General features: G+C 39.0%; 1 long non-coding RNA gene across 1 annotated transcript in view; it reads right to left on the bottom strand.

Moving 5' to 3' along the window:
* The window catches only part of LOC109277950 (uncharacterized), a 208,381-nt gene that overhangs the window by 19,807 nt on the left and 163,360 nt on the right, over nt 1-25,214 (bottom strand). Inside the window, exon 3 of the long non-coding RNA XR_008420086.1 lies at nt 3,938-4,059. This is a non-coding gene — a long non-coding RNA (uncharacterized LOC109277950). The remainder of the gene's footprint in view (nt 1-3,937; nt 4,060-25,214) is intronic.

Here is a 25,214-nt window from a genome sequence, read left to right as displayed (position 1 = left end):
CTTTATAATACTTTTGTAACTCTTTGAGGTACTACAATTCAGTTTCCCACAGTATCTGGATCTATAAGAAAAGCTCATTTTAAGATCTCTGTTGTAACTAATGATACAAGTGACATTGTCTCTCTCACGAGCCACTGAGATATAGGAGTGTGGGTCTGAATTTCAGAAGGGACAATGGAAACTCTACTCTTCAAATTGCCCTTTGGAATGGTCATGCGTTCAGATTTATCAAGGAACCTTCAGGACTCCCTTTTGATAGAAGTTGATATAATCACAGCGAAGATTTTGTGTTCCCCCAAATTTTAAACAGCAAAACGAGCACTAACTTTCCCCTTATTATCTCTCTCTCCCTCTAAAGGATGAAAGACTGACTGTATTCCCAATACATACATGTTATGTATTGCAGATGGCCATTTCGTAGAGAATGTTCCTTTCTTTTACCTTCTGTCTTGATTGGCTTTCTAAAAATAAAAGTATCTCTTCTCGCGGCACCTGGGTGACTCAGGTGGTTGAATGTCCGACTCTTGTTTTCAGCTCAGGTCATGATCCCAGGGTTTTGGGATCCATGTCTGGCTCCACGCTGAACATGGTGCCTGCTTAAGATTCTCTCTCTCTCTCTCTCTCTCTCTCTCTCTCTCTCTCTCTCTCTCTCCCCCCCCCCACCCTGTCTTCTGCCCCACTTGTAATCTCTCTCTCTCTAAAAAAATAAAAGTAAAAATAAAAGTATCTCTTCTAAAAGGTGTGGGTTTGTATTCAAATGCAGGGGCTGGTAACCATGACTCATTGAGCTCCCTGAAATCATTTTCCCCTCTGGACTAGATATTCTGTCTCTCCCTCTAGATTTACTCTTGACCCTTTTCCACTCTGCTGTGTGCCCCAGGACCTTGACATCTGTGGACCACATCAACAGCTCTCCGATTCCTTCTGGCTTCCCAATGGGTTCAGCCAGTGGGGGGCGCTGGCATGAGATCAGAGGGCGAGAGGAAGGAGGGGTTTGGTGTTTACTGCCCTGACTCCTGCTCTGTGGAGCTCTGGTTGCCAGTGGTTGCCTTCCTGTGGGGAAGATCACAGACCCTGCCAGGCAGCTTGGTTCAACTCACAGCTCTGTCCTCTTGCTCCTTCATCCCTAGGGGTGGAAACAGCTCCTGGTCATTGCTACCCCCAGGATGTTTACTCAGTCTTTAGGCTTCCCTTGAACCTACCCACATCTTTGAAAATGGTCCCTTCATTCAACTCTATTTGATTACTTTCTGAGTGTACCATCTGTTTCCTGCCAGGCCCCTGAATGATACAACCTCTCTATTTACTTCATGGTTTCCCAACACTTTCAGGATATGCTGATAGCCAACATCACAAAAAGGAGGTGCAACTCTTCCCTGGGTCTCCTGAAAGGCTTGCAAGGCAGTCAGTTACAATTGAGGGTTAAAACGGAACCTGCGGATTATCTCTGGGTTTCAATTATCCTTGTTACCCTTATTCTATCTTGCACAGAGAATTGGGAATTGGCTATGTCAAGACTAAGTTGACGCACATCACAGAAGCTATATAGCAGTCTATCTGCTCATTAAGAGTTTTTTACTGAGTATGTCCCACTGATCTCCCACTTCTCGAAATGCTTTTGATGTGGGTTTAATTCTAAGTTCTGACAGAGAAAGGGTCTCACATCTTTGGTCCCCAGTGTAATCTTCACATGACTGTCAAAAATGCAACTATTTGTCCCCAGGCTTAAAGTGCCGGCTCCAAAAAAGGTCAAAGATTCTCCCCAGGAACATGTACAACATTCAGGCACATAGTCAAGATCTTCATTTTATCTCACACTGTTGTTCAATCTCATGTTAATTTGGGTATCATATTTCCATTGGCCCAATCTATGCTGAGCATATTTTAAAAACAGAATAATATGCAGTTCTTATTTCCTTTCTAAGACCACATGTCCACCTGCTGTGCTATAGAAACATGGGTAGGCCAAATTTAAACCCCTAAAAAGGTAATGAACCATTTACCTAAGTAAAAGTCACTTTTCTTTAATAATTTTCACTTGTAACTCTTAGAATGCTTCTTATGGCCATCCTCAGTAGGTTACATTTGACTTAAAGAACAAGATGACAAAAATAAAATCTTTTAAGAAGCAACAAATAGCAAGTCTTACCTAGTTAGTTATCAAGAAAATAAAATGTTTCTCCACATGGAACATAGTTTTGCGTCGTTTTTTAAAACTTCTAGTCAAACATTATGTAAATAAAGTCTTTCATACTATAAATCCTCTTGTAAGTAATAAAATTCTCAATCTTTAACTGCTTTAAGAATTGGAGTCTCCTTGAAATTCGGGATCTCTCTAGAAATAACAGTTGTAGACGGCAATACCATTGCTAATTAATTTTCGCTAACAACACTGCTGGGAGATGAGTAGCTACTTTCCCTGATTTAGGGAGGATTGGTAACTTGGCCAAATTGTATTTTGAAATTTTGCTAGAAGTCCTGCAATTCTGGTGTCACGTTTATGCTCAATCCATAATTCATTTTCATTCTCTCTTCTTTTACACTGCTAACTTTGAGGTTAAAGCAAATTGTGTAATTTTTTGGCCCTAAAATGAGCTGGAATTGCATAGGACCAGCTTCTTACAGTGTGGGCTTTTGGAGTCTCCAAGCATGGCTCAATTTTTAGTTCTGCAGCTACTTACAACTTATTATAGAACTAGTTACACAGTGAGTTCTCTGTTGTTTTACAGTTACACACACACACACACACACACACACACACACACGCACACACATTAGGGCACCTATGACTGGGAGCACAATTAGATCTCCATAGTTTATTGCCATCTTGTAAAATAAACTGGCATGCACAAAATAAATGATGGCCAACTATGACTATTATGATAACTGTTCTTTAGGAATTCTGTCCACAATTAATTAACTGCTTCCAAGCAGGGTGATATTGTTGAGCTGCATTGCCACATGATGAGATTTTTCACTCCAAATATGTGGAAAGAAAAAAAAATTCCCAACAATTGCTTTTCCTACAAAATAAATTATTTAAACATTTTGTGGAGGAAGTTTGAGAAAACCAAGCAGCTACAGCATAGCATAAAGCTGTGACAGAAGAATTGGGTTATAGCCCTGGCTTTGCTAATATGCTGCCTTTCATCTGGAGGAAATCAATAAAAGCCTTTTGGGGTTCAGTGTTCTTGCCGTTAAAAGCAGTTGGACTGAAATGAGTCCTGGGTTTGCATCAAACTTTCAACATTATGATTCAACCATTGGTGTGCACAGAATAGCAGTTAAACACCCAGGCTTTGGGATCTCTGCCAGAGTGTAAATTCTCACTCTGCCACTTAATCTCTGTGAACTTGGGTAAGTTTCTCACTTTCTGAGGCCTGAATTCCTCATTAATAAAAGGGAGATTCAGTGCTGTGCTGGAGCGGGCTCACATGGACTGAGGAAACGATTGTACACACATCTCTTCCCAACTTTATGTTCAGCGACATCACCCTGGTAGTTTGAATTGGCCACGATGGGAAAATTTACACCACAGAGAAGGAAATTGGCAAAAGCCACAAACAGAGCTCTCTGCTTTCCCCAGAGAGCCAGTTGTTAGACATTTACCAGCATAGCACAGCACTGGAGATGAAAAGAGTACTTATTTAATAAATGTTGTTGGGTGATTTTAGCATTATAGGAAATAAATCATACAAATAATAAATTGTATAAGACCATTCTGAATGCATATTATGCTTTCCATAAATATTATTTTCATTTTATTATAGGCTATCATCTATTTAAAAAGTTATAGGAAAATGTGATGCTATTCTCACAAATCTTGCTGATTCTAAAAACAAGTAAAGCTCTACAAAATTTGCATGAGTCTCACTTTTGCTCAGTCACTAAGTTCCAAAACAAGGAAAAGAATTCCGTGTCTAATTCTGGTACTTACAGTTCCTCTGTGAAACGCTGGCCCCGATAGATGGTTTTCCTCTTTACAGTTTGAGCAAGGATTTGTCCTCTTTGGTTCTAGAATCTGCATACAGCTGGTAGCAGCCCAATGATACATTTTTCCTAGTGTGGAAAAAGATTCCTAGATTATTTTATAGTCAACCCTGATCTCCATCTAATGCTCCCTGTCTCAGTCCATCTTGTTCTGGCCCGAAATCCAGGAGACTGCTTTCATTCTCCTGCTCCCTCACTTTTCGTTCCAGTCAATTTCACTTCCAAACTACCTCTCCAGCCCGCTTACCTTCTTTATCTCCTCTTGCACCACCGGTATTCAAACCTCTGGTGCTGCCGTGAGGACTGCTGAAAAGTCTCCTTCCTGCTCTCATTGCCCACCCCCCCCCCCCAGCCTCTATTCTTCCAGCACACTCTTCTGCCCACGTCATTCTTCATTCTCCTGCTTGGAACCCACCAAGGCCTTCCCACTGCTTCTACAATGAAAGTGTGATCTTCCCCCATCCCACCAGTTCCTGTGCAGTCAGGTACCCTGCCTCCCACTGAGAGCTGTGCTCTAGCTTCTTGGACCTTCTTTCTGCTCCTTGAATGAGGCGAGCTTCCTCTGTCTGGGATATTGTCTCCCCCACTGCCTCCTTCTTCACTTTATCCTTCAGACCCCACTCCAAGTTAGTGTCATTTGATCAGGAAATCCCTGTCTGACTCCAAGGCTCTCTTTACACATACCTAACAAAAGGTGTTCCAGTCCTTCAGAACACATATCTGCTTGCAATTTTACATTCATTGTTTTTATTAATTTTCCATCTATATTCCCCACTAGACTGTGAGTTCCACAGGCTAAATTTATTTAGCTAATCACTATATCCTCTGTGACAAATACACATATGGCACATATTTAGCTGAGTGAAAAGACAAATTGCCAGGGTAAAGTGGTCCATCCAGACAATGGAATATTATTCAGCACTAAAAAGAAAGGAGCTATCAAGCCATGGAAAGACATGGAGGAAACTTAAATGCATCTTACTATGTGAAAAGCCTACATACTGTAAGAAGTCTACAGACTGCATGATTCCTACTACAGGACATTCTAAAAAAGGCAAAATTATGGATACAGTAAAAGATCTGTGGTTGCTTGAGGTCTGTGGAGAGGGCAGGATGAACACACAAGAGCATAGAGATTTTTAAGGAAGTACAACTACTCTGTGTGATACTATAATGGTAGACACATGTTACTATACATTTGTGAAAACCCACAGAAAATACTACACCAAGAGTGAACTCTAATGCAAACTATGGACTTTGGGTGATGATTATGTATGTGTCAATGTAGATTCATTGATTGTAATAAAGGTACCACTCTGGTGAGGGATGTTGATAATGGGGAAGGTTTGGAGGGGTGGGGCAGGAATGTGGGTACTCTGTACTTTGCACTCAGTGCTGCTGTGAACCTGAATGGCTCTAAAAATAAAGTCTATTAAACAAACAAATGACTGCGTGAATGAATGGGTGAATGAATGAGTAACTGAAAAAATCTTAGCTAGGTCTCTCATGCCAGTGGTCCCTGTGACACATAAGGCAAAATCCAAACTCTTCTACTGCTGAGGAAGCTCCACATGATCAGGATCCTATTAGCATTTTGCCTCCTTCTCACTAAACTCTGGTGACCCTGACCTCATTTATGGTCCTCAGGCACATCAGGCTCAGCTTTATTTGCTCTTAGAAAATTCTACCTCTAGATGTCACATGGCTGCCTTCTTCCATCTTTCAGGCATCATACCTCAAGTGTGACCTCCTGGGAGAAGTCTTCCCCAATCATCAAATCTAAAGTACCCACCCCTCCCCCTGACTATCCGATTTTAAATAGCTCCCTTCCACCTGTTTTATCTATTGCACTTAACTATGTGAAATAATCTTAGTTACATATTTCTTTTCTTACTGTCTTACCCACTAGATGGCAAATTCCATCAGAGCATAGTCTTTATTTGTCTCCTTCAGTGCTGTATACCCAGCATTCAGACATACGGCACATAATAGGCGTTCAATAAATATATGTCGAATGAATAGATAAATGTGATTTACTGCTTTTTATTTTCTTGGATTCTTTCCACATTTCTTTCTTCTCTTTGTCCCCCCTTTCTCCTCAAAATTTAAATCTACATAGTGTCTATATTAATCTCTAATATGGTTTTGTAGGGGCCAAGGGCAGGCCAGCCCAAGATAAGTCACTTTGGCATGAAGATTATTTTGATTTAAAAAGCAATTGAAACCTAGCAGATTCAGTAAAAGCTCTTTACCTCCTCACTAAACTGCCTAAAAAGAATGTAAAGGACCTGTTCCAGGAAGAGAGCTATCACCACAGAGAACTACATTATGATATAAATTAGGTATGGCAGATAGGGAGAAACTTGGAAAGACCTATTTGATCAAAGTTCTCTATTTCCTACTCTTTCCGAGTGTCCAAACACGCATTTGTTTATGAAACATTTGCTCTTTTTTATCTTCTTGTGAACTCCATTCTTTTCCTTTAAAGTTCCAGATTCCTTCCCCTTCTCCTTAGTTCAGAACCACATATATTTTACCTGTCTTTGGAATTTCATGTCCGTGCGGATTCCTCTTAGTATGAAATTAAATTTGATTTTCTCCTGTTAATCTGTCTCATGTCAATTTGATTTTTGTCTAACTGGAAAGACCCATTAAAGGGAACAGGAAATTCTTATTCCCTGAAAGTTTTATGAAACTCAAATTTTTGCACCTTCTGTGGTGAAAGTGCTAAACCTTTAACAAAAAGGTTTAACTTAGTTTAACTGAAACCAACTTTCAGTTAAGAAACATAAAATCCTTATTACAGATATATAATCTTTTAAAACATCTTTATGCACAATCTTTACAAATACCTAAGAACATTTTGTATATTTGAGGAAAGGAAAAAAAATTTCTATATTCTTCAAAATTCTTCTGGCTGGTCTAAGAATCAAATTGACATGAAACAGATTCACAGAAAAAAAAAAAAGAAAACAAAAGTTTAATAACATGTAAACCTTCTGTATACAGGAGAGAGACCCAAGAAAACTCAGCAATTCCCTGAAAAGCCTGAAGCCACCACCCGAAATACTATCTTCAGCCTAGAGACAAAGAAGATGTTGGGGATGGGGAGTCAGTTAAGGAAAGTAACTAGTAAAAGCACAATTAACAATTGGTAGAGCTGCTACACAGGTTTAAGTCCAGTGCCTTCTCCAAACAGTAACAGTTCCTAGAGATTTAGAATCATCCTCGTCCTTCTGAGAGACTCGGGCTTGCAAATAGAGATTTCCCTTATAAATGTAAATGAATCTTACAAAAGGGTAACTTGTACTTGTTTTTCAAAGCTTCTCCTGTGTCTGCTGTTTCTTAGAAATAGCCAGCTTAAAATAACCAACACGCCAAAGAGGCAATTTTAGGGTAGCAACTTTTGCTCTCCTACGATAAAAAGGAGCATAATCTAAGACAGGACAGACTTGTCTTCATTCCACTCTTAAGTAGTAGCTGTCCCCTAAAAATATAACTTTTGGTTAAGGTTAACATAATTTGAAGCACATAGAGTAAAGCAAATTGGCTATTTTTTGGTACTAATTGTGTTATTTAGAAAAAGAGTTCACATGTTCCTAGCATGTGCTAGAGACTAGGATATAAAAACAGGACAGCGCCTGTCTGCATGAGGTCTATACTCTGAGGAAGGGATTCCTTATGCTAAACTTTTCTTCATAAATAAAAGAGTAGGTATTTTTTCCCTTATCCCTTCCATTTGCATTTGTTTACATCTATATCTTCATATAAATTTCCAAAAATCAATGTACAATTGGATTTCCAGATTTTTTTCAGTATAGCATGCCCTCCGGTCTTTTTTCTCTTTGAGATAATCATGTGATCCCTTAGGAACTTGTTTTCTTTATATGCAAAATTGGAGAAATAGCATTCTTCCTTTCAATTGGAGAATATTTAAAACAACACAATAAGAGCGTTTAGAACAGCAAAAACCAACAGATAGATACTATAAAAGGCTGAGACATTCTTCCCTTCTTTGGGACAAGTTTCTTGAGAGCTGCTTTTTAATTCAAACAAACCACTGATCTTTTTGCCACCTTTTTCTGTATCTAATGTTGCTGCTAAATTGTTGTAGCGATTGTTCCTTTACTCACCCATTCAATTGTTGCCAAATTTCCATGCATAAAAATTGTTAGTCTTAAGTTAGCACACAAAAAAATCACAGTCTTAAACTAGTATACCTTCCAACCATAAATATGTAAACCAAAAAAAAAAAAAAGGTTGAATATTTTCGTTTAAACAGATCTTTAAGTAAACACTCACTTACGACTTTAGTCCTTGAATATGCTAACATCAGCTGTAATGAAATGCAAATAACTATGTTAATGCAAATGTTAAAGCTACAAATTCAAACATAAAAAAGTCAAGAAATGCAAAAGTTAAGGTTCTCCTAGAAACATTAACTCACTCAAATTGTACATATAGAATATTTCCAATTACATAGAAGACAGCAAAATGCGATCCCTTAATGTACTATATGTACAACCCGAGTAAGTTAATGCTGTTATGAGAACGTTAAATTTTACAACCTCTGACTTTGTTTTAAAACTTACTGCCTGAACATTGCATCATTCCTATCCTTATAATGCTATTTTCCTAAAATAGAAAGAAAACAGAAGAGGAACAAATGTCACTGTACTTTCCATCAATATAGGATTCTGCATTTAGACTATATTTTAGTTAATAGATGACACAAATACATGCTTGGACACTTTCTCACGTTTTTCCAATTGAAAAATTTCCACTTTGCGTGGATTAATGGGATGTTACATTGAGATATTCTAAGTTATAGATTTATAGAAATATATAATAAACATGTGTGAAGTTGCATTTGCCTTTATATACGTGTAATATGGAAATTATTAAAATAAAAATTTCACCTACGAAGCAAAACTTTTTATAAAATATAGATTTGGGAGAGAAAACATCAGATGATTTTTTAAAAATGAAATTCCACTCTATTTTAATCCCTGATCTGGAACCACAGTCATTTTTTGTACAGTTTTCCTCAAAGCCATTTCCCCTCTCACTTTTGGAGAAAAGCATAGTGTTCTGTTTAAATATTTTTGTAAGCTGAAAATAATATATTTCACTATCTCTTCTTAAATTTAAATATTCAGTGGTTACAATGAAACATTTTGTTAGTTGCGTAAGGTTTGATTGGATAAATCTGCCTTAGTTAAATCGTGATGTTGGGAAAACAAGAGAAACAAAAGAAGATCAACAAATGTGCAAGCCAGAAAAAGTCTGCAATCGTGTTGTTTGGAGTGATAATCTCCTGAGTGAGGACAGAGAGGGGTCCTGGGTTTCCTGCCGGGTCTCCTACTGTCTTCTTTGGTCCTCAGTAAATGAGCCGCCATGTTACCCAGGTCCCATGCAGGAAAGGTGCTTTAATGGATGGGGTCTTTAAATCTGGGAGGGAAGTGCAGGCACAGATGAACAAAGCCCTCAAAATACACTGTCACCACAGCGTGTGATGTTCTAGATTGATTACTCATTTCTAGCTCTTTGCTGAAAGCCCTTGATTACTGCAATTTTCTACAGATTTAGTACCCCATTTACAGGTTCTCTTAAAAAATTTGTCAAGATTTTGAACTCCCAATATGAACCTGCATTTTCTTGTCTTCTGACAACAATTATTCAATCAGACTTCCTTTGTGAAGACTGGGAGATAAATACCTCCACAGTCTGAAAACTATAGTGTCATGCCTGAGCAGCTTGATCTTAGACTTTATGCTACAAATAAATTGCTATGTTCTTAAATAATTACCGGGCGGTTTGCCTACCACCTCCCCCGGCTGTTAAAATGCCTGACATTATCTCCAGCATTGCAGCAGAAACTCCGGTCCCACCCCAAGCCTGCTGTTTCCTCTTTGCTGGACTTTTCCATCCTCCCCACAGAGGACCAGTGGTTAGAATCAGGTGGGGAGACAGGAATTCAAGCTCTCAACAATCCACTTAACCTCTTTGTTCTTTGTCTATGAAATCAGTGTCATCCTATGGCTCTACCTCACAGGGTTTCTAAGAGACTATATTCATCCGTGTTTGTTGATGCTTGGGAAAATCCTCAAACCAGAAATCCCAATTTGTATCATAGATCATATATTAATTTCTTACCTGTTCATTTGTTGTCATCCACCGCCACCCTCGGCCCCAACCTGTTCTTAGTGTTTGTGGCACTCTTTCTACAAAATATGCTAGGATCAAAGGGTTAATGCTGTACTGCCTGGAATGGTTCAGGAGTTGCTACGATTTTAAAGGCTTAAATTGATGTTAGAAATGGAGATTTCACAAAATAGAGGCAAACCAAAAAAAGAGACAGGGGGGAATTAATAAACAAAGGGGCAAAGGGAAAAAATCTTTTCCTCCATTTCTAGTTGGAACTGCTATTTTTTACAGCTAACAGAAATATTTCAACACTTGAAAACCAACAAAATAGCTAGAATTCATAAGTCTGAGAAGGGGAAAAGAAAGCACTTCGCTAAAGTGAAGGAAGTTCAGCGTTTGCAATGTAATTCAAATTGCACTTGTAATTCAGGTCCTGGAATTAACCCACTCAACCAAAGCTTGAAAAGATTTAGATTTACTCAGACTAGCAACAATACAATACTCCCTTACAATTGCACAACCACCCTGTCTTTTGGTGATACATCCAATACACTCTAAATTATAATTCTAAAACTCAGTTTGTTGTGAAAAAAAAAAGATCTGTGCATCATATCAGAGTCTGTCTTGTTGCAATTTAAAAGCAGGAGGGGGACCCACAACCCGTTTTAATCAGACTAGGGTAGTACCTGAGCCCTTCCTAGAAACACTTTTTTAAAAATGACTTTGCCACAATTTTTAACTATAGCAAGGTGAATCTGGAATAGAATTCCTGTATTTTCAGCCCATTGACTACAATGAAAAGAGTAGCTTTCAAGGCATTGTGGTGTTCAGGGTACAAGGCAGGTCATCCAAGCTGCCATTTTATTTTTCCAAGGTTGATTCCACCAGGGATATATCTCATCAAAAGTGGGAGGACAAATAGGTTGGGGGAAATGGATTCGTGGCATGCATGTTTAGACTGCCTGTCCATGAAAGTTATTTGAAGCTTTTCCATTCAAGCCATTTAGGAAAACTCAGCCATTTTTACCCTTATCTAGTTTGGCAACAGTTCAAAGCACCCAGGAAAAGTTTTGTTTGTTTGTTTGTTTGTTTGTTTGTTTGTTTTTTAAAGGAAAAAAACCAATTGTCTGCCAAGCCTTTTAAAGGGCAGTACTGAGTTCCTCATTTTTAATCATGGACACTGTCTGACAGTAACAAACAAAATGTAGGTAAACCTTATGATCTTTTATAAACAAAAAAAAAAAGTGTAAAATTTTAGAGCCAGGTCCTAAATGGAACATGAGTTTTTTTCCACTTCACCAGCACACAAAAAGAGAGAAAATGTCCCAATATTAGTGAAAACAATCAGGCTGGTACTCACATAACAGACACACCAGTCTAACCAGTCAAGTTAGAAATGCAGAGGCAATATTTTGAACTACATATTGCAGGTTTTTGTTTTTTATTTTTTATTTTTTATTTTTAAGAAGAACAGCAAGGCAGCATTTTCAGGATATTCTAAAAAACTGGTATTTGATAGTATAAGATACCTTCACCTTATAAATCAGTTCTTTGCTGGAGAAAAAGACCTCTAATTTTACTTCTTTAATCTTATGCAAAGCAGCATAGTTCCATATTTATTTAGCTTAGTGCTTTCTTTCTATTTAAAACATTTATTAACCAGAGAGACCTCAGTGACACGTAAATTTCATTTTCTATGCCCTGTAGATTAAAATACATCTGTTTCAGCCATCATTCAGGAAAGAAATAATTTTAATAGTTCATTTTATTAAAAAAAGATTTATGTCAGCATTCTGTTATGACAAGAGAAGGCAAGTGGCTTGCACATAATACTAAGAGGTGGCTTTTCTTCTTCCAGAATTGTATCCAAACTGAACAGAACTGAGCCCCTAAAATATGTGACAGGAGCTACATAACTGCCTCCTGGTATATTGTTGCTGATAGTGATTCTCTGAAAGAGCAGGTAAAGTGTTCTTTGTTGAGTTTAACCTGCGATGGTCTGGTATTTGTATTATCCCATAGTTAAAATAATAGGGCTCATTCCAGTGGGCTTCTCTCCCGCAGTAAGGCAAAATATTTAGGGATGCATTTTTTAATCTGGCCTCTAACAAACTTTCTTTGCTTCTACTTCTGTGCAGTGCAGTTTAAAAGCAAATGATGTTTATATAAAAAGTCCAGAAAGTAGATTAGTGGTTCTCTCTGGCTAATAGTGGAGGGCGGCGGCGGGGGGCGGGGGGGGGGGGGGGTTGTTCAGGGAGACAATTGAAGAGTAAAAAGGGAATGACTGCTCATAGGTCCAGGGTTTTTTCTTGAGGTGATGAAAATGTTCTAAAATTGATTGTAGAGATGGTTGTCCAACTCTGTGAATATACTAAAAACCGTTGAATTATACACATTAAGTGGGCGAATCACATGGCACATGGATTATATCCCAATAAAACTGTTATGTTACAAAACAAACAGAAAGGAACCCCATCCCAAGGCCAGGTCCCTGAAAAAAATTAAGTCTTGCTAGGTGGGGAGACAGATGTGTAAACACATAATTAGATCGACAAGTTGATTAATAGGAACCCACAAAAAATAAAATGCTTTCTCAAAGAGTTCTCTGCCTGGGAGACTCCCTTGTAGGAGAGAGGTTGTTTGAACAAAATCTCAATATTAGGGGTGACAGAGGAAGGGCTTTCCTGATGGAGGGAATGGTGTATACAAAAGTGGGAGGGCAAAGAGGCAGGAGAAAGCTTTAGGCTGCTACAAAGATAAGAATATTTGAATTCTAAGGAGTCAGTACCTGAGAAGGGGCTGAGGGTGTCAGAAAAGATTTGTAAAAAGGAATAGCCTGAATGCTTCTATCTTTGTTTAAAGTTACAAAAGGAAGCAAGCGAAAGAATTCACATTCCTAACAGTTGAAGGTTAATGATAAAGGCATCAAATTGTAATTAGGTGCTTATTTTCTTTATTATCTTGTTCTAATTGCATATTCTATACACGAAAATTAGTAGCCTCGGCTTATGTTTATGCGTAGGTATTTGAATAAAGAGTTCTATTTGTCTTCAAATGGATTATTAATAGTTAAGTGGGAAAAGCCTGTCAAATTGTTTCTTTCTTTCTCTTGGAAGGTGAACCGCTTACCCACACCCACAGTGAAGTTGGCCACTTGAACCACGAGACCACACATGAAGCACCACAGTCTTCTCCCCAGCAGCATATGAAAAACATAAACAGCCCACCAAGCCCCAGCCTAACATATCCAACGCAACGACCTGATGGCAAATGCTATTTTAACCTTTTAAAATCAACTTCCAAAGGGGAACCTGGGTGGCTCAGTCGGTTAAGCATCCAGCTTCGGCTCAGGTCATGATCTCACGGTTTCTGAGTTTGAGCCCCATGTCGGGATCTGCATTGACAGCTGAGAGCCTGGAGCCTGCTTTGGATTCTGTGTGTGTGTCTCTCTCTCTGTCCCTCCCCTGCTCGTTCACTCTCTCCCTCTATCTCAAAATTAAACATTAAAAATTTTTTTAAAAATAAAATAAACTTAAAAAGAGAAACAAAATCTATGAAGAAACGTCTTCTGCAAGAGCAAAACTCAAATGACCATGATGATATATGGAAAGAATTTTAACACCCAGACTGGAAAGGGTTGAATGCATGTAGATCACTTCAGTGTGGAGACTTACATACGTCTGGCTCATCTCAGGTCCTGGAGAACACCAGCCCAGGGATGCTGTGAAATACAGAACTATCCTTCACTCCAAAGCCTTTGCTGGGGTCAGAATCTTCCCACTTTCCATCTCCTTTGCCTCCTACTCATATTCTGTTTCTCCACACTGGGAGGAATGAAAAGACGCACATACGGAAGCAGAACCTCACATACTGTCAAAGGCTGCTCACGAGCCAGTCCTGTGCTAAGAGCATTATTCCGAGTCCCTCTACATGAAGTTTCACTTCTTTTCTTTTTTTTTTAAACATTTATTTATTTTTGAGAGACGGAGACAGAGCATGAGCAGGAGAGGGACTGAGAGAGAGGAAGACACAGAATCCGGAGCAGGCTCCAGGCTCTGAGCTGTCAGCACAGAGACCCATGTGGGGCTTGAACCCATGAACTGTGAGATCATGACCTGAGCCCCAGTAGGACACTTAACCGACTGACTCACCCAGGCACCCCAAAGTTTTACTTCTTGAAAGCAGTTAGCCACCCACGACATGTCTTTGTCATTGGGTACTCATACCAATGAGTACTCATCCTTCAGCAGGCCAACAAGATAGGCACAACTATTATGAACACAAATATACAGATGGGGAAAATGAGGCTGAGCTAGACTAAGGAGCTTGTGTGGGATCAGACACATCAAAGTGCAGATCCTGGACTGACACCCGAGTGCGTCTTGAAGCCCTCTTGAATTCTCAACCACATCACTGTCCTGCTCATTACCCAGAAAGCCCAGGCTTCATGTTGACACAAGTGGGGGAGAGGGGCAATAGGGAGAGGAAGAAACCCCAGTGAGACTAAGAGGCAGAGAGGTAAGAGGCACCCAGACACAGCAGGCTGCAGGGTGACTGAAGGGGGAACTAGGAAACTAAATGACACTCCTTGCCTGATTTCAACTGGGCACCATCATTCATGCCCATCTCCAAACTTTCAGGACTAGAGAAGCTGGGATTTCTTTGTCTGCTGTGGTTGAAAATTGGCATTGCTTCTCCATTGCTGTCTCTTCCTCTCTGAACAGAGTCTTTTCTTTTCTTCAGCTGATGTCATCATGCCACAAATATTTATTGAGGCCCTACTATGTGCTGAAGTCTCTTCTAGGCGCTAACAATACAACATTGATTTAAAAAAAAAATTTGCTGTGATGTATCTTACTTTCCAAGGTGTTAGATAGATCACAGGCAAGCAAACAAGAAAATGAATATCTCATCCTCTCAACTGCTCCTGAGTCACGGTCACTACCTAAAACTGTCATGAATTATTGGAAGCTCTGATAAAGGCTCAAGGCTTGAGCTTTAAAAAGGAAATATGCTTTTTAAAAAAGATCTAGAATCAGGAATGCCAGGGTGGCTTAGTTGGTTGAGCCTCTGACTCTTGATTTCAGCTCGGGTCATGATCCCAGGGTCATGGGATCGAGCCCTGCATCAGGCTCTGTGCTGACAACACAGAACCTGCTTGGGATTTTCTGTCTCTCTCTCTCTCTCTCTCTCTCTGTCCCTTCCCCGCTTGCACTCTCTCTCTCTCTGTCTCTCAAAATAAATAAATAAACATGTTTTTAAAAAAGATCCAGTCAAATTATAAAATCTGTGCTCAGGAATCTTTGTCGACGATCCCGTAACAGGGCTATGATGTTAGAGTCACCTTTAACCATTACATGGATCTATTTGTTTTTAAAAGATGACAGAAGAGCCACTTGTCATGAATTACTAAACCCAGCTCTTCCCATTTACGCACACAGACTCAGACAGTCATCATCTTTCATAGAGTCAAACAGATTACGAAAGCATCACCTGTTTTTGCTTTTCCTTTCAGATCAGTTAACTTATTGATCTCAAATGGAAGACAATTGATCTATACTTTTCCCCATCATTAGAGCATTTAAATATGCCAATCTTCTAACAGTTGAGAGGTACTGAACATGCATAACTCACCTTCTAAAAAATTCTTTTCATAGTGAAGCGACAGTCATCCCAGCCCTAAAATGGATGTCAGTATTTCAGTAAGTGATGTATGACCAACTCTGAGAAAAATTTGATAATTAGAGTATAGATGCAGAACAAGTTTGTATAAACCGTTTCTCACAAAACAGAATAGAAAAGTCTGTTTATCATGAGGTAGACAGGATTTATATTCTTTTCTATGTGATAGTCATAAAAAGAATGCTTTTCTAAATGTATAGACAAAGGAATCTGATGATCTTCTATCCAACTATATCTATTGTCAGTAAAGATGAAAGAAAATTGGAATTTACTTAAAAACCAGATTTGCTAAAATTCAGAGCCCACGTAAGTATAAGGTTAAGAAACCTTTTCTTGGTCACTCTCTCTCACCCTCCCCCACCTCACTCTCACTTAAAGGTAAATTTTAATGGAAAATTGCAACTAAGAAAAGATGCCACAAATTCATTTTTCTTACACAGCAAGATGGACGTTTCAAAAAATAAGAGCATATTTTTTGAATGAACAAGGACCTACTCAAGAAGCTGGACTTATATAATGAAAGAGCAAATTCAATGAAATAAGGTTATTAACTTATTAATACTTTAGTAAAAGATTAAAGAGTTGCTTTTGAAATTTTACAAATCAATTACTTGCAGTTAAATTTTAAACCAGTCTTATAGTCAAAATCAAACTTTTTTTTTATACCCTGAGATCAAAATCCAACTGTTCATGTTTAGAACCAATTAAGTTCCATTTCGAAGGCACAAGAGATATTCTTGCTTTTTTTAAATTTAAAGGTGTTTCATTAAATGATACTTTAGGCAGCTTTTCCTATTTTCAATAAGTTACATTTGCTAAAAGCCATTATGAGAACACATTTGTGATAAGAAGACATGTATCTCAATTGAAGGCTCGTTTTACTGAACAGATCAGAGAAAAGTCAAAACACCTACCCCATAGTTGTATGCTTTTGTTTCTATAAATGTAAATGTCTTTGAAGTAAGTTCTTGAGGGATTTTAGTTAGATGATGACACAATTATTTCTAACCAAATAGACTGAAAAATCTGCAACAACCCTAACTCATAGGCTTTGTGTTTGGGGATCAAAATAAAGTCTAATTTCGCTCCATTAAATATTCAAGTACACTTAGCCAACTTTTTAAACAATAGTTAAAAATGTATTGAACTTCTTTTCTCTGTCAGGTACAATGGTGCACACCTTGCATTTCCTCGCTTAATCTTCACATTTTTATCGTCATTTTTCAGCTGAAACACCCTGGGGGGGGAGGGTGGGGGTAGCAAATCACTCTAAGGTCATCCAGCAAGTAAAGGGCAGCACCCAGGTACAAGCAAAGTCACTCTGATTCCAGAGACTGCACCGTTGACTATTGACCTATATTCTCCTGTGAGCAAATGGAACTCGCTAATTGTCTTTATTATTGCCTCTTTGTCAAAATAGACCAAATACGAACCTTCTGTTTATCAAAAAACTCACTCCAGACATTCTTATAATTTAGGAAGGAGAGTTAAAATTTATGACGGCCCCCACCAAAGCAATTGACAAAAATGTGAACCAAGGCTGAAATATAGAATTTGCATCTTAAAAGATCATTAAAAAAAAAAAAAAAAGATGAAGAAGAAGAAGAACAAAGGCTATTAATTTTAAAAGTGGGGGTAATTTTTTAAACACCACCATGATAGCACTTAATTTCTCTTGTTCCTAGCTTTGGGCTAACACAACATACTGTGGTGATATTTGGGGTTTGTGCTTCAGAAATTTCCATGGACACATTAGCTTAGATGGTTTCATTACCCACCCTCATTATTAAGTAGCATTCAATTACTGAGTGTTGTAATGCCAGAGAGAATAAAAGAGAGACAAAATCTCGGTAAGATCTAAGGGTGAAATGGCATTTTTATATTGCTATAAAGATTACTTAACTCTAGTGCGATACTAATGATCATTTCTGTGACTAAAAACATCCCCTTATGATTAATTATGTAAACTCTCATCATTTCAAGCCTAATAAAGACTTTAAAACATTTTTCATGCATCTTGTATTCCTAGCATATTTTTTTCCATTTACCCACATAAGAATCAACCCTAAGAATTAAAGTAACAATTTTCCATTACATTAAAAGGGGGTATCATGTGGCAGTTCTAGGGTATGTTTATATATATATATCTAAACACACACACACATACACACACACACACAATTCATGTAAATATATGTGGGGAGTGTTTAATATAACTTAATCCACATGGGGAGAGAAAAAGGTTGTATTTTTTTAAAAATAAATGTTGACTTATATTCATGTTTCTGTAAAAGGCATAATTTCTCATACTGGAAGGAATCTCTCAGTAATCAAATACTTCTAAATCGGATATATTTGAAAACTAGATTATACAATAAAAATCACCTTTGAAAGTTAATCACTGCTTCGTACCATCAATAAAATTGGGGGGAAGGAGTCTATTGTTCAGAAAGAAGGGATTGTCTATGATAGAATATAAGGCAGCTGTTAAATGTGAGATTATACATAAATGCCTAGGAATATATGGAAAGATACAATAGCATTCTGTGAAAATAAAAGTCATAAAGCGGTGTGTACAAAATGACTCCTATTTTTATAAAAAATTTACATATGTACATACCCATAGACCTTTGATTGAAGGGTACACACAAAGCAGGCATTTAACAGTTTATGTCTATGTAGGAGGAATACAGACAGTTAAAAAAAATTTTTTTTTGAACCTATCTGCATTTACTAGAATTCTTCTCTTTAGTGAACATGGTTTACTTTTGTTTAAGAGAAAGAAACATAAGGACAAACATGCAAGCAAACGAAAGTATCCTCCCTTGATGAAATGACCACTCTGAATCTGAAATCTGAGACATTGTTTGGCCAACACTTCATCCTCACAAAATTTTGTTCAGGGTTCTACCCAAATGACAAAGCCCCTGCTTCAGCCACAACCAGGCCCGGCAGCCTATTTCTCTGGCCGGACAGGCAGAGTGGAGACAGACCACTGACAGTGAGCCTCTGAGCGTTTGCCTCCTTGGCCGCTCTGGGAGTAGGAGCTGTGACAGGGGCAGGTGAAGGCAGTAAGAAGTGAAGTCCATACCATTCTTTATTATGCAGCTTTGAAGAAGCTGGAGAGCAGAAGGTAAAGTGGGAGAGCAGAGACAGCCCCTGCCCTCGACTTCACGCGGGTTCAGATGTGCCACCAGTTTGAACGTGGGGTCCTCGAGATTGCTGTGCGGGCCTTCAGCCTGGGTCACCACAGGCATTTCCTCCAGCATGATGCTCACAGTTTACAATTTTCTTTTCTCTCTCTTCCCTGCTTGCCCTCCAACTGGACCCATCTGAAAATACAAGAGTCTCTATCTACGTGGAACAGGAATTTAGTTTTCCGAAATATAGTTCTGGGCACCTTCTGAACAGAGACTGGCAATAATCCCAAACTGCATGCTTTATTATGTGGGCTTTATTTGTGTTTCTTATGAAATGAGCTGAGACACTCAAACTCATTTCAGATAGCAGCCAAAGCTAAATGGCCACATTGTCCCCAGATAGAAGGTCAATACGTCACAGGCAAGACTGTCCAGCTACTGAGTTTTCTTGAAAACTTAAACATGAGGACAGGCTACTTTAGTCGCCGTTCTCAGCAAGCTGAGGATTTTTATTCCTGAATGGCATGACTGCCTAGACAAATAGAAGAGAAAGCAAAGGCTTTTACTTCATATATCTAGATTCTTCTATGAGGTCAACATGGGATTAAATATAAAAATCACTTTGGAATTTCATTGTGAAAAAAGAAGGACAAAAAGCATTAGCTTTCACTGCTACAGTTTTTACATATAAAGAGATCGAAACTGCTTACTCTATGGAAATCAAACAGTTGGGTTCACTTGTTGGCTGCTGTAGAGCAATTTCTAGTGAGGATTTCCTCTTTTAATCAGTTATAAAGTATAATGACAGTCTCCACAACCAGCCACACCCTGTGGGGGCAATGGGAATAAACACTGGTAGCTTCTGCCAGAAATAACCACCAGATTAATAGCACACAGCCTGCCTGTCGGGGGCTCTTCACCTCCCTGGGACCCCAGATGAGAAATTAATTAAGCTAATATATTTAAAACTAAATCCATTTTACTCCAAATTACCATCCCCAAAAAGTTCAGCCAAAAAAAATGTGAAATGCCAAAATTGTAAACTTGTATTATGTGTATTCAGACCCTGGGTAAAACAGATTCAAAGAAAGAAAACCTGAGATAAAGAAAACCAGCAAGCGATGATTGACTCAAGATCCCCATCTAGTGACGCTATGCTGAATCGCAGGTTGTTTGTTTGCATTTCTGGTTGGTCTAATGAATTAGGCATTTACGTGTTTCATTGTTCAGAAGTGAGATGTTTCCTCTTATTATGTCTTTTTAAAGAGTATCCTTGGGAACAATTTAGCCCCTTTTCACAATTATGGTGGTTCACTTCTGAGATTGTTCATCTGTTTTCCAGAGTCTGGTCTCTCTAGATTCACCATTGATTCTCTAACTCTTGTGGCACCTGATCAAAGAGGTACTTGACACGAGTTTAAAGGCATCTGAGTAAAATTGCATAGTACATGTTGCATGTAAAAGTACATATGGTAGTCAGACAACATATACTTTATGTCAGGATGTCTATGTGGCCCCTTGTCTATAGTGGTTAAGAGAAGCATAGACCGGATTAAAATAAGTAGTTTCAATGACATGAACCAAAGAAATTCTCCCATCAGATCCAAAATGTACGTACTGCATGAATCCATTATATGAAGTTTAAGAACAGACAAAAACAATCAATGGTGATAGAAGTCAAAATAGCTGACCTTTGGACGGATTGGGGGTTAGAAGAGGTAACTGGTTTAAACAGGGTGCCAGAATGTCTATACCTTTATCTGGATGGTGCTTACATAGGTGTGTGCATATGTAAAATACCCAACTATACATTTATGATCAATGTAATTTACTTCATTCTATACATTTACTATACACACAATATATCACAGAAATATTTTTTTTAAATGAGGCTCCATACTGTTATTTTATCCTAATCCTGAGAGAGAACACAAACAGGATAGCATAGTACATCTGAAGTCTAATCAGAGCCAAGACTCACACAGACTTCTTATGGATACTCAGGAACTTAGGTAAGACGTCCACTATCTACCAAACCCAAATATCATTAAGGATTTGGGATCATGTCATTTCCATAATGCGACTGAAAATTTTAGGACAACCTCTTAGCCCAGATTTTAAGCAAACAAAGAGAATCATATCCATCATTGTTTTCAAAGGAGCAGGGCCCATTTGCTGTGAGGAACTATGAGAATGACTTATGATAGTCACTGCCTAGGACAAAGGGTAGAAATAAGGCAAGGTGGGCACATTTGCCACGTGGCCACCACAAACACATCCTGCCTGTGTCTCTTAGAATGCGTGTTCTTAGAACTTGTAAGACATGGCATGTTAGGGCTGGTAGGAAACTTCGAATGTCCCGGCTCATGTCCATGTTCTCAAGGAAGATCCAGACGGGGTTGTACACAGTCAGAGTCACATGAATAGTGAGTGACAGAGCTACACCTCCACCCAGTCTTTCTGACTTCTCATCTTTCTCATTCCCAGGGTCCCCAAATCTCCCTAAAGCATGGTAAGGGGAGCACAGTCCAAGGCCTTCAAAAATCTTTACAGCTGCTTTCAGAAATTACTATTTCTGCAAAAGATCCTCATTTTTCTTCCAAACTATTATCTTCTTGCCTTCCTTCATTCCTTCCTCCTTTGATTCTTCCTTCCTTTCTTTATTTCCTCTCAGATTTTCACCTTTCTTTTTTTCTCTCTTTCTCCATGGTATACTTACTTACAACTGGAGTTTTCGTTTCAGTTGGCTTATCAACAGTTAGGGAGCAGTTTGAAATTCAGACCATCGGTTCCCAGATTTTACGTCTGAATTACGCTCAAGGGTGACGCTGCCCCTGCTGTCTCTCCCTGACCCAGGAATGACAGGTTTGCACCACAAGCAGAGCCAGACAGACATTCAACATTTCATAGGATCAGTTTCCCCAAGCAGTGTGAAAGCAGCTTCAGCATTGACTATCAGGAAGGAGGAAAGACAAAGATCCCGAGATGGAGCGGTTGTTGGTGCTTTATCTTATAAAGCTCTACAATTCTGATCCTAATGAGGTGCTTAGCATTGACCCTACTCCCAGTTTTCAAGCCCCATTTGAAAATGCCTTCTAAATCCAAGATGGTCTTTTCCTTCCACAACATGTCTACACCCCAAACAATCGACAAAAGGTCATTTGTAGTCTCATGCGTTCTCAGAAGTCTGTAAGAGTAATGACCCATCAAAACAACAAAAAAAAAATGTTATAATGGTTGGTGCCAAACAATTTTGGAGCAAAAAAGCTGCTGGAGAAACAGCATATGACAGATTCGCCACCGACAGTATCTTTAATGAAAAGACATTACTGAACTCCTCCATTGGGCAGAACTTGGATTTTAACTGCCCTGGGAGTTCAGAGAAGAGAGAAAATACAGTGGTGGGGAGGGAAAAGCTGAGCAGGGCAAGGAGGGAAGGACCTTGGAGGTCACCTGGTCCAACACCCAGAGCACTTAAATAAATATAAATATGTAATAATTCACGCTTATTCTAAAAAAGTTTGACAGGTAATTCATTTAAGTGAAAAAGGAGAACATAAAATCACTGTAATCATTTTATTATCACTCCTGCCCTAAAACGCCTATCTTTAATAGTTTGGTGTAGCCAATGAGATACCACCTAACACCAGTCAGAATGGTTAGCAACTAAAGGCGACAACAGATGTTGGCGAGGATGCAGAGAAAGAGGATCTCTTTTGCATTGCTGGTGGAAATGCAAACTGGTGCAGTCATTCTGGAAAACAGTATAGAGGTTCGTCAAAAAGTTAAAAATAGAACTACCCTATGACCCAGCAATTGTACTACTAGGTATTTATCCAAGGGATACAGGTGTGCTGTTTCAAAGAGGGGCATGCACCCCAATGTTCACAGCAGCACTATTGACAACAGCCAAAGTATGGAAAGAGCCCAAATGTCCACTGACAGAAGAATGGATAAAGAAGATGTGGTATATGTATACAATGGAGTATTACTCAACAATCAAAAAGGATGAAATCTTGACATTTGCAACTACATGGATGGAACTAGAGGGTATTATGCTAAGTGAAATTAGTCAGTCAGAGAAAGACAAATATCATAGGACTTCACTCATGTGAGGAATTTAAGATACAAAACATAAACATAAGGGAAGGGAAGCAAAAATAATATAAAAACAGGGAGATGGGACAAAACATAAGAGACTCAAATACAGGGAACAAACAGGGTTGCTGGAGGGGTTGTGCAGTGGGGGCTAAATGGGTAAGGGGCATTAAGGAGGACACTTGCTGGGATGAGCATGGGTGTTACACATAGGGGACAAATCACTGGAATCTACTCCTGAAATCATTATTGCACTATTTGTTAACTAACTTGGATGTAAATTTAAAAAGGAAAAAAAAAAAGAGAACTCCAGACTTCTGTCTGCCTACGCATATGCATATTTTTTAATTTTATTGATACTAGTATATATTCCAAGTATACAACATGATGATTTGATATACAGATACATTATAGAATGATTACTGAGACCAAGATAAGGAACACATCCGACACCTCACATAGTTCCTGTGTGGTGAGAACCCTTAAGATCTATTTTCAACAACCTTCAAGTGTGCAATACTGTGTTATTAATTTCAGCCATACATTGGATCCTCAGCTTCTTACCTCTATGCATATTTTTAATTCATTCATACCTAATATGCTGACTCTAAGCTGGTTTTATTACTTAGCAATATATCTTAAACGCCATACTATGCTAATAAATATAGCATAGTCATTGCGATGTCCATATCATATCTCCGTATTTGTTTGCATATAGATTGTAGATTGGTACATGTATGCTCTGTAATTTATTTGCTTTACTCTTCATTAATGTGTGTGTGTGGTTTCTAATGTTTCACTGCTATAAACAAACCTGGGATTAGCCTCCTCGTACATAAATGTTTTTGTATCTGTCTGATCCTTCCCTTTGGATAAATTCCTAGAACTGCTGACTCAAAGGGAAAACAGACCATTGACATTTGGATCCATGGTACCAAACTGCCCTCCTGAAGAAACTGGACAATTTATGTTCCTACCAGCTTTCCTCACCAGCACTGGATATTCTCATTTCTTTTCTTATCTTTGCCAATCTGGCCCCCCTAAAACAGTAACTGTTGTTTTAATTTGTGTGTAATTCCTTGGGAACATTTTTCGTTTGTAGGCACTTTTGCCAACTGTTCTACCTGTTTCTGACTAGGAAACTGATCTGTATTCATTTTCCCCATGACTTTCTCCCCTCATGCTGGATGAAATGTCTCTGGGGAAATTTCTATTTGATGACAAAGCCAGTGAAGTTCTCTCCAAAGTACCCCCTACTGGTTCTGCTACCCACAACAATGCCAGAAATAACTGTGTCCTTCCTGCAAATGAAGTCACCTCAAGCTTTGCCAGACTGAGGAACAGAAGGTTTCCCACATCAGAGAAGTGATTCTTGAAGGGTTGTGAAAGAGGAGTGGTCCATTGTGGGGCTGGAGTGGCCATCCTTCCACTGCCCCCACTTGTTTCAATGATCACTGAATATTACTTCACAGACTGATGATTTGTTTAAACTGAACTAGATTTTGGCTTTGAGCATGCTTTACAAGGCAGAAACTTAACCTGCCCCTACCTCACTGGGTCTAAATTGAGTTGGGTGAGGGTTGTCTGCAGTATTCAGGGCTGGGGGCAGGAGTGCCTCAGGCCTCAGCCTCTGACACCTACATTGTCACCTGTGTAGATGCCCTCCTCTCCATCAGTTATCAGTCCACATAGCACAAAGCTGCCTCCTCCATGCTCCTGGCTGCAAGGACCCTTGAATCTGATGGCCTCTGGTGTCCTGTCTGAGCTACTCTGTTAGGAACACCTACTTCCCCAACACTCTAGGCTGCACTCTCGGGGACCCTGCCTCGGGTCCTCTCAGCACAGGACATCATTATACTACCCCATGTCAAGTGGAACCACAAGACAGTCTTGTCTGAGGGCACAGGCCATCTCTACTCTCACATTCCTCCAAAGAGATAGGAATTTCATGAACACACCTCACCCCCAGGACGCAGCTTCTTAAAGGCCAGTTTCCTTGGGACCCACCTACATAGAACCTCTATCCCTCTGATTTTCTGCTGCTCTCTTCCCAGCCCAGCCCTGGGAACATGTATGTATTTTCAGTTTTGCAACCTACGTATCATGCAGTTGTCTAAATATCTTCTTGCCTCCCAGGGCTAAGCTTCTGAAATAAAT

Source organism: Panthera pardus, unplaced genomic scaffold (genome assembly GCF_024362965.1).
Source record: "Panthera pardus isolate Hobbes unplaced genomic scaffold, ASM2436296v1 HiC_scaffold_7, whole genome shotgun sequence".
Lineage (NCBI taxonomy): Eukaryota > Metazoa > Chordata > Mammalia > Carnivora > Felidae > Panthera > Panthera pardus.
This window is presented reverse-complemented; position numbering and strand designations above follow the sequence as displayed.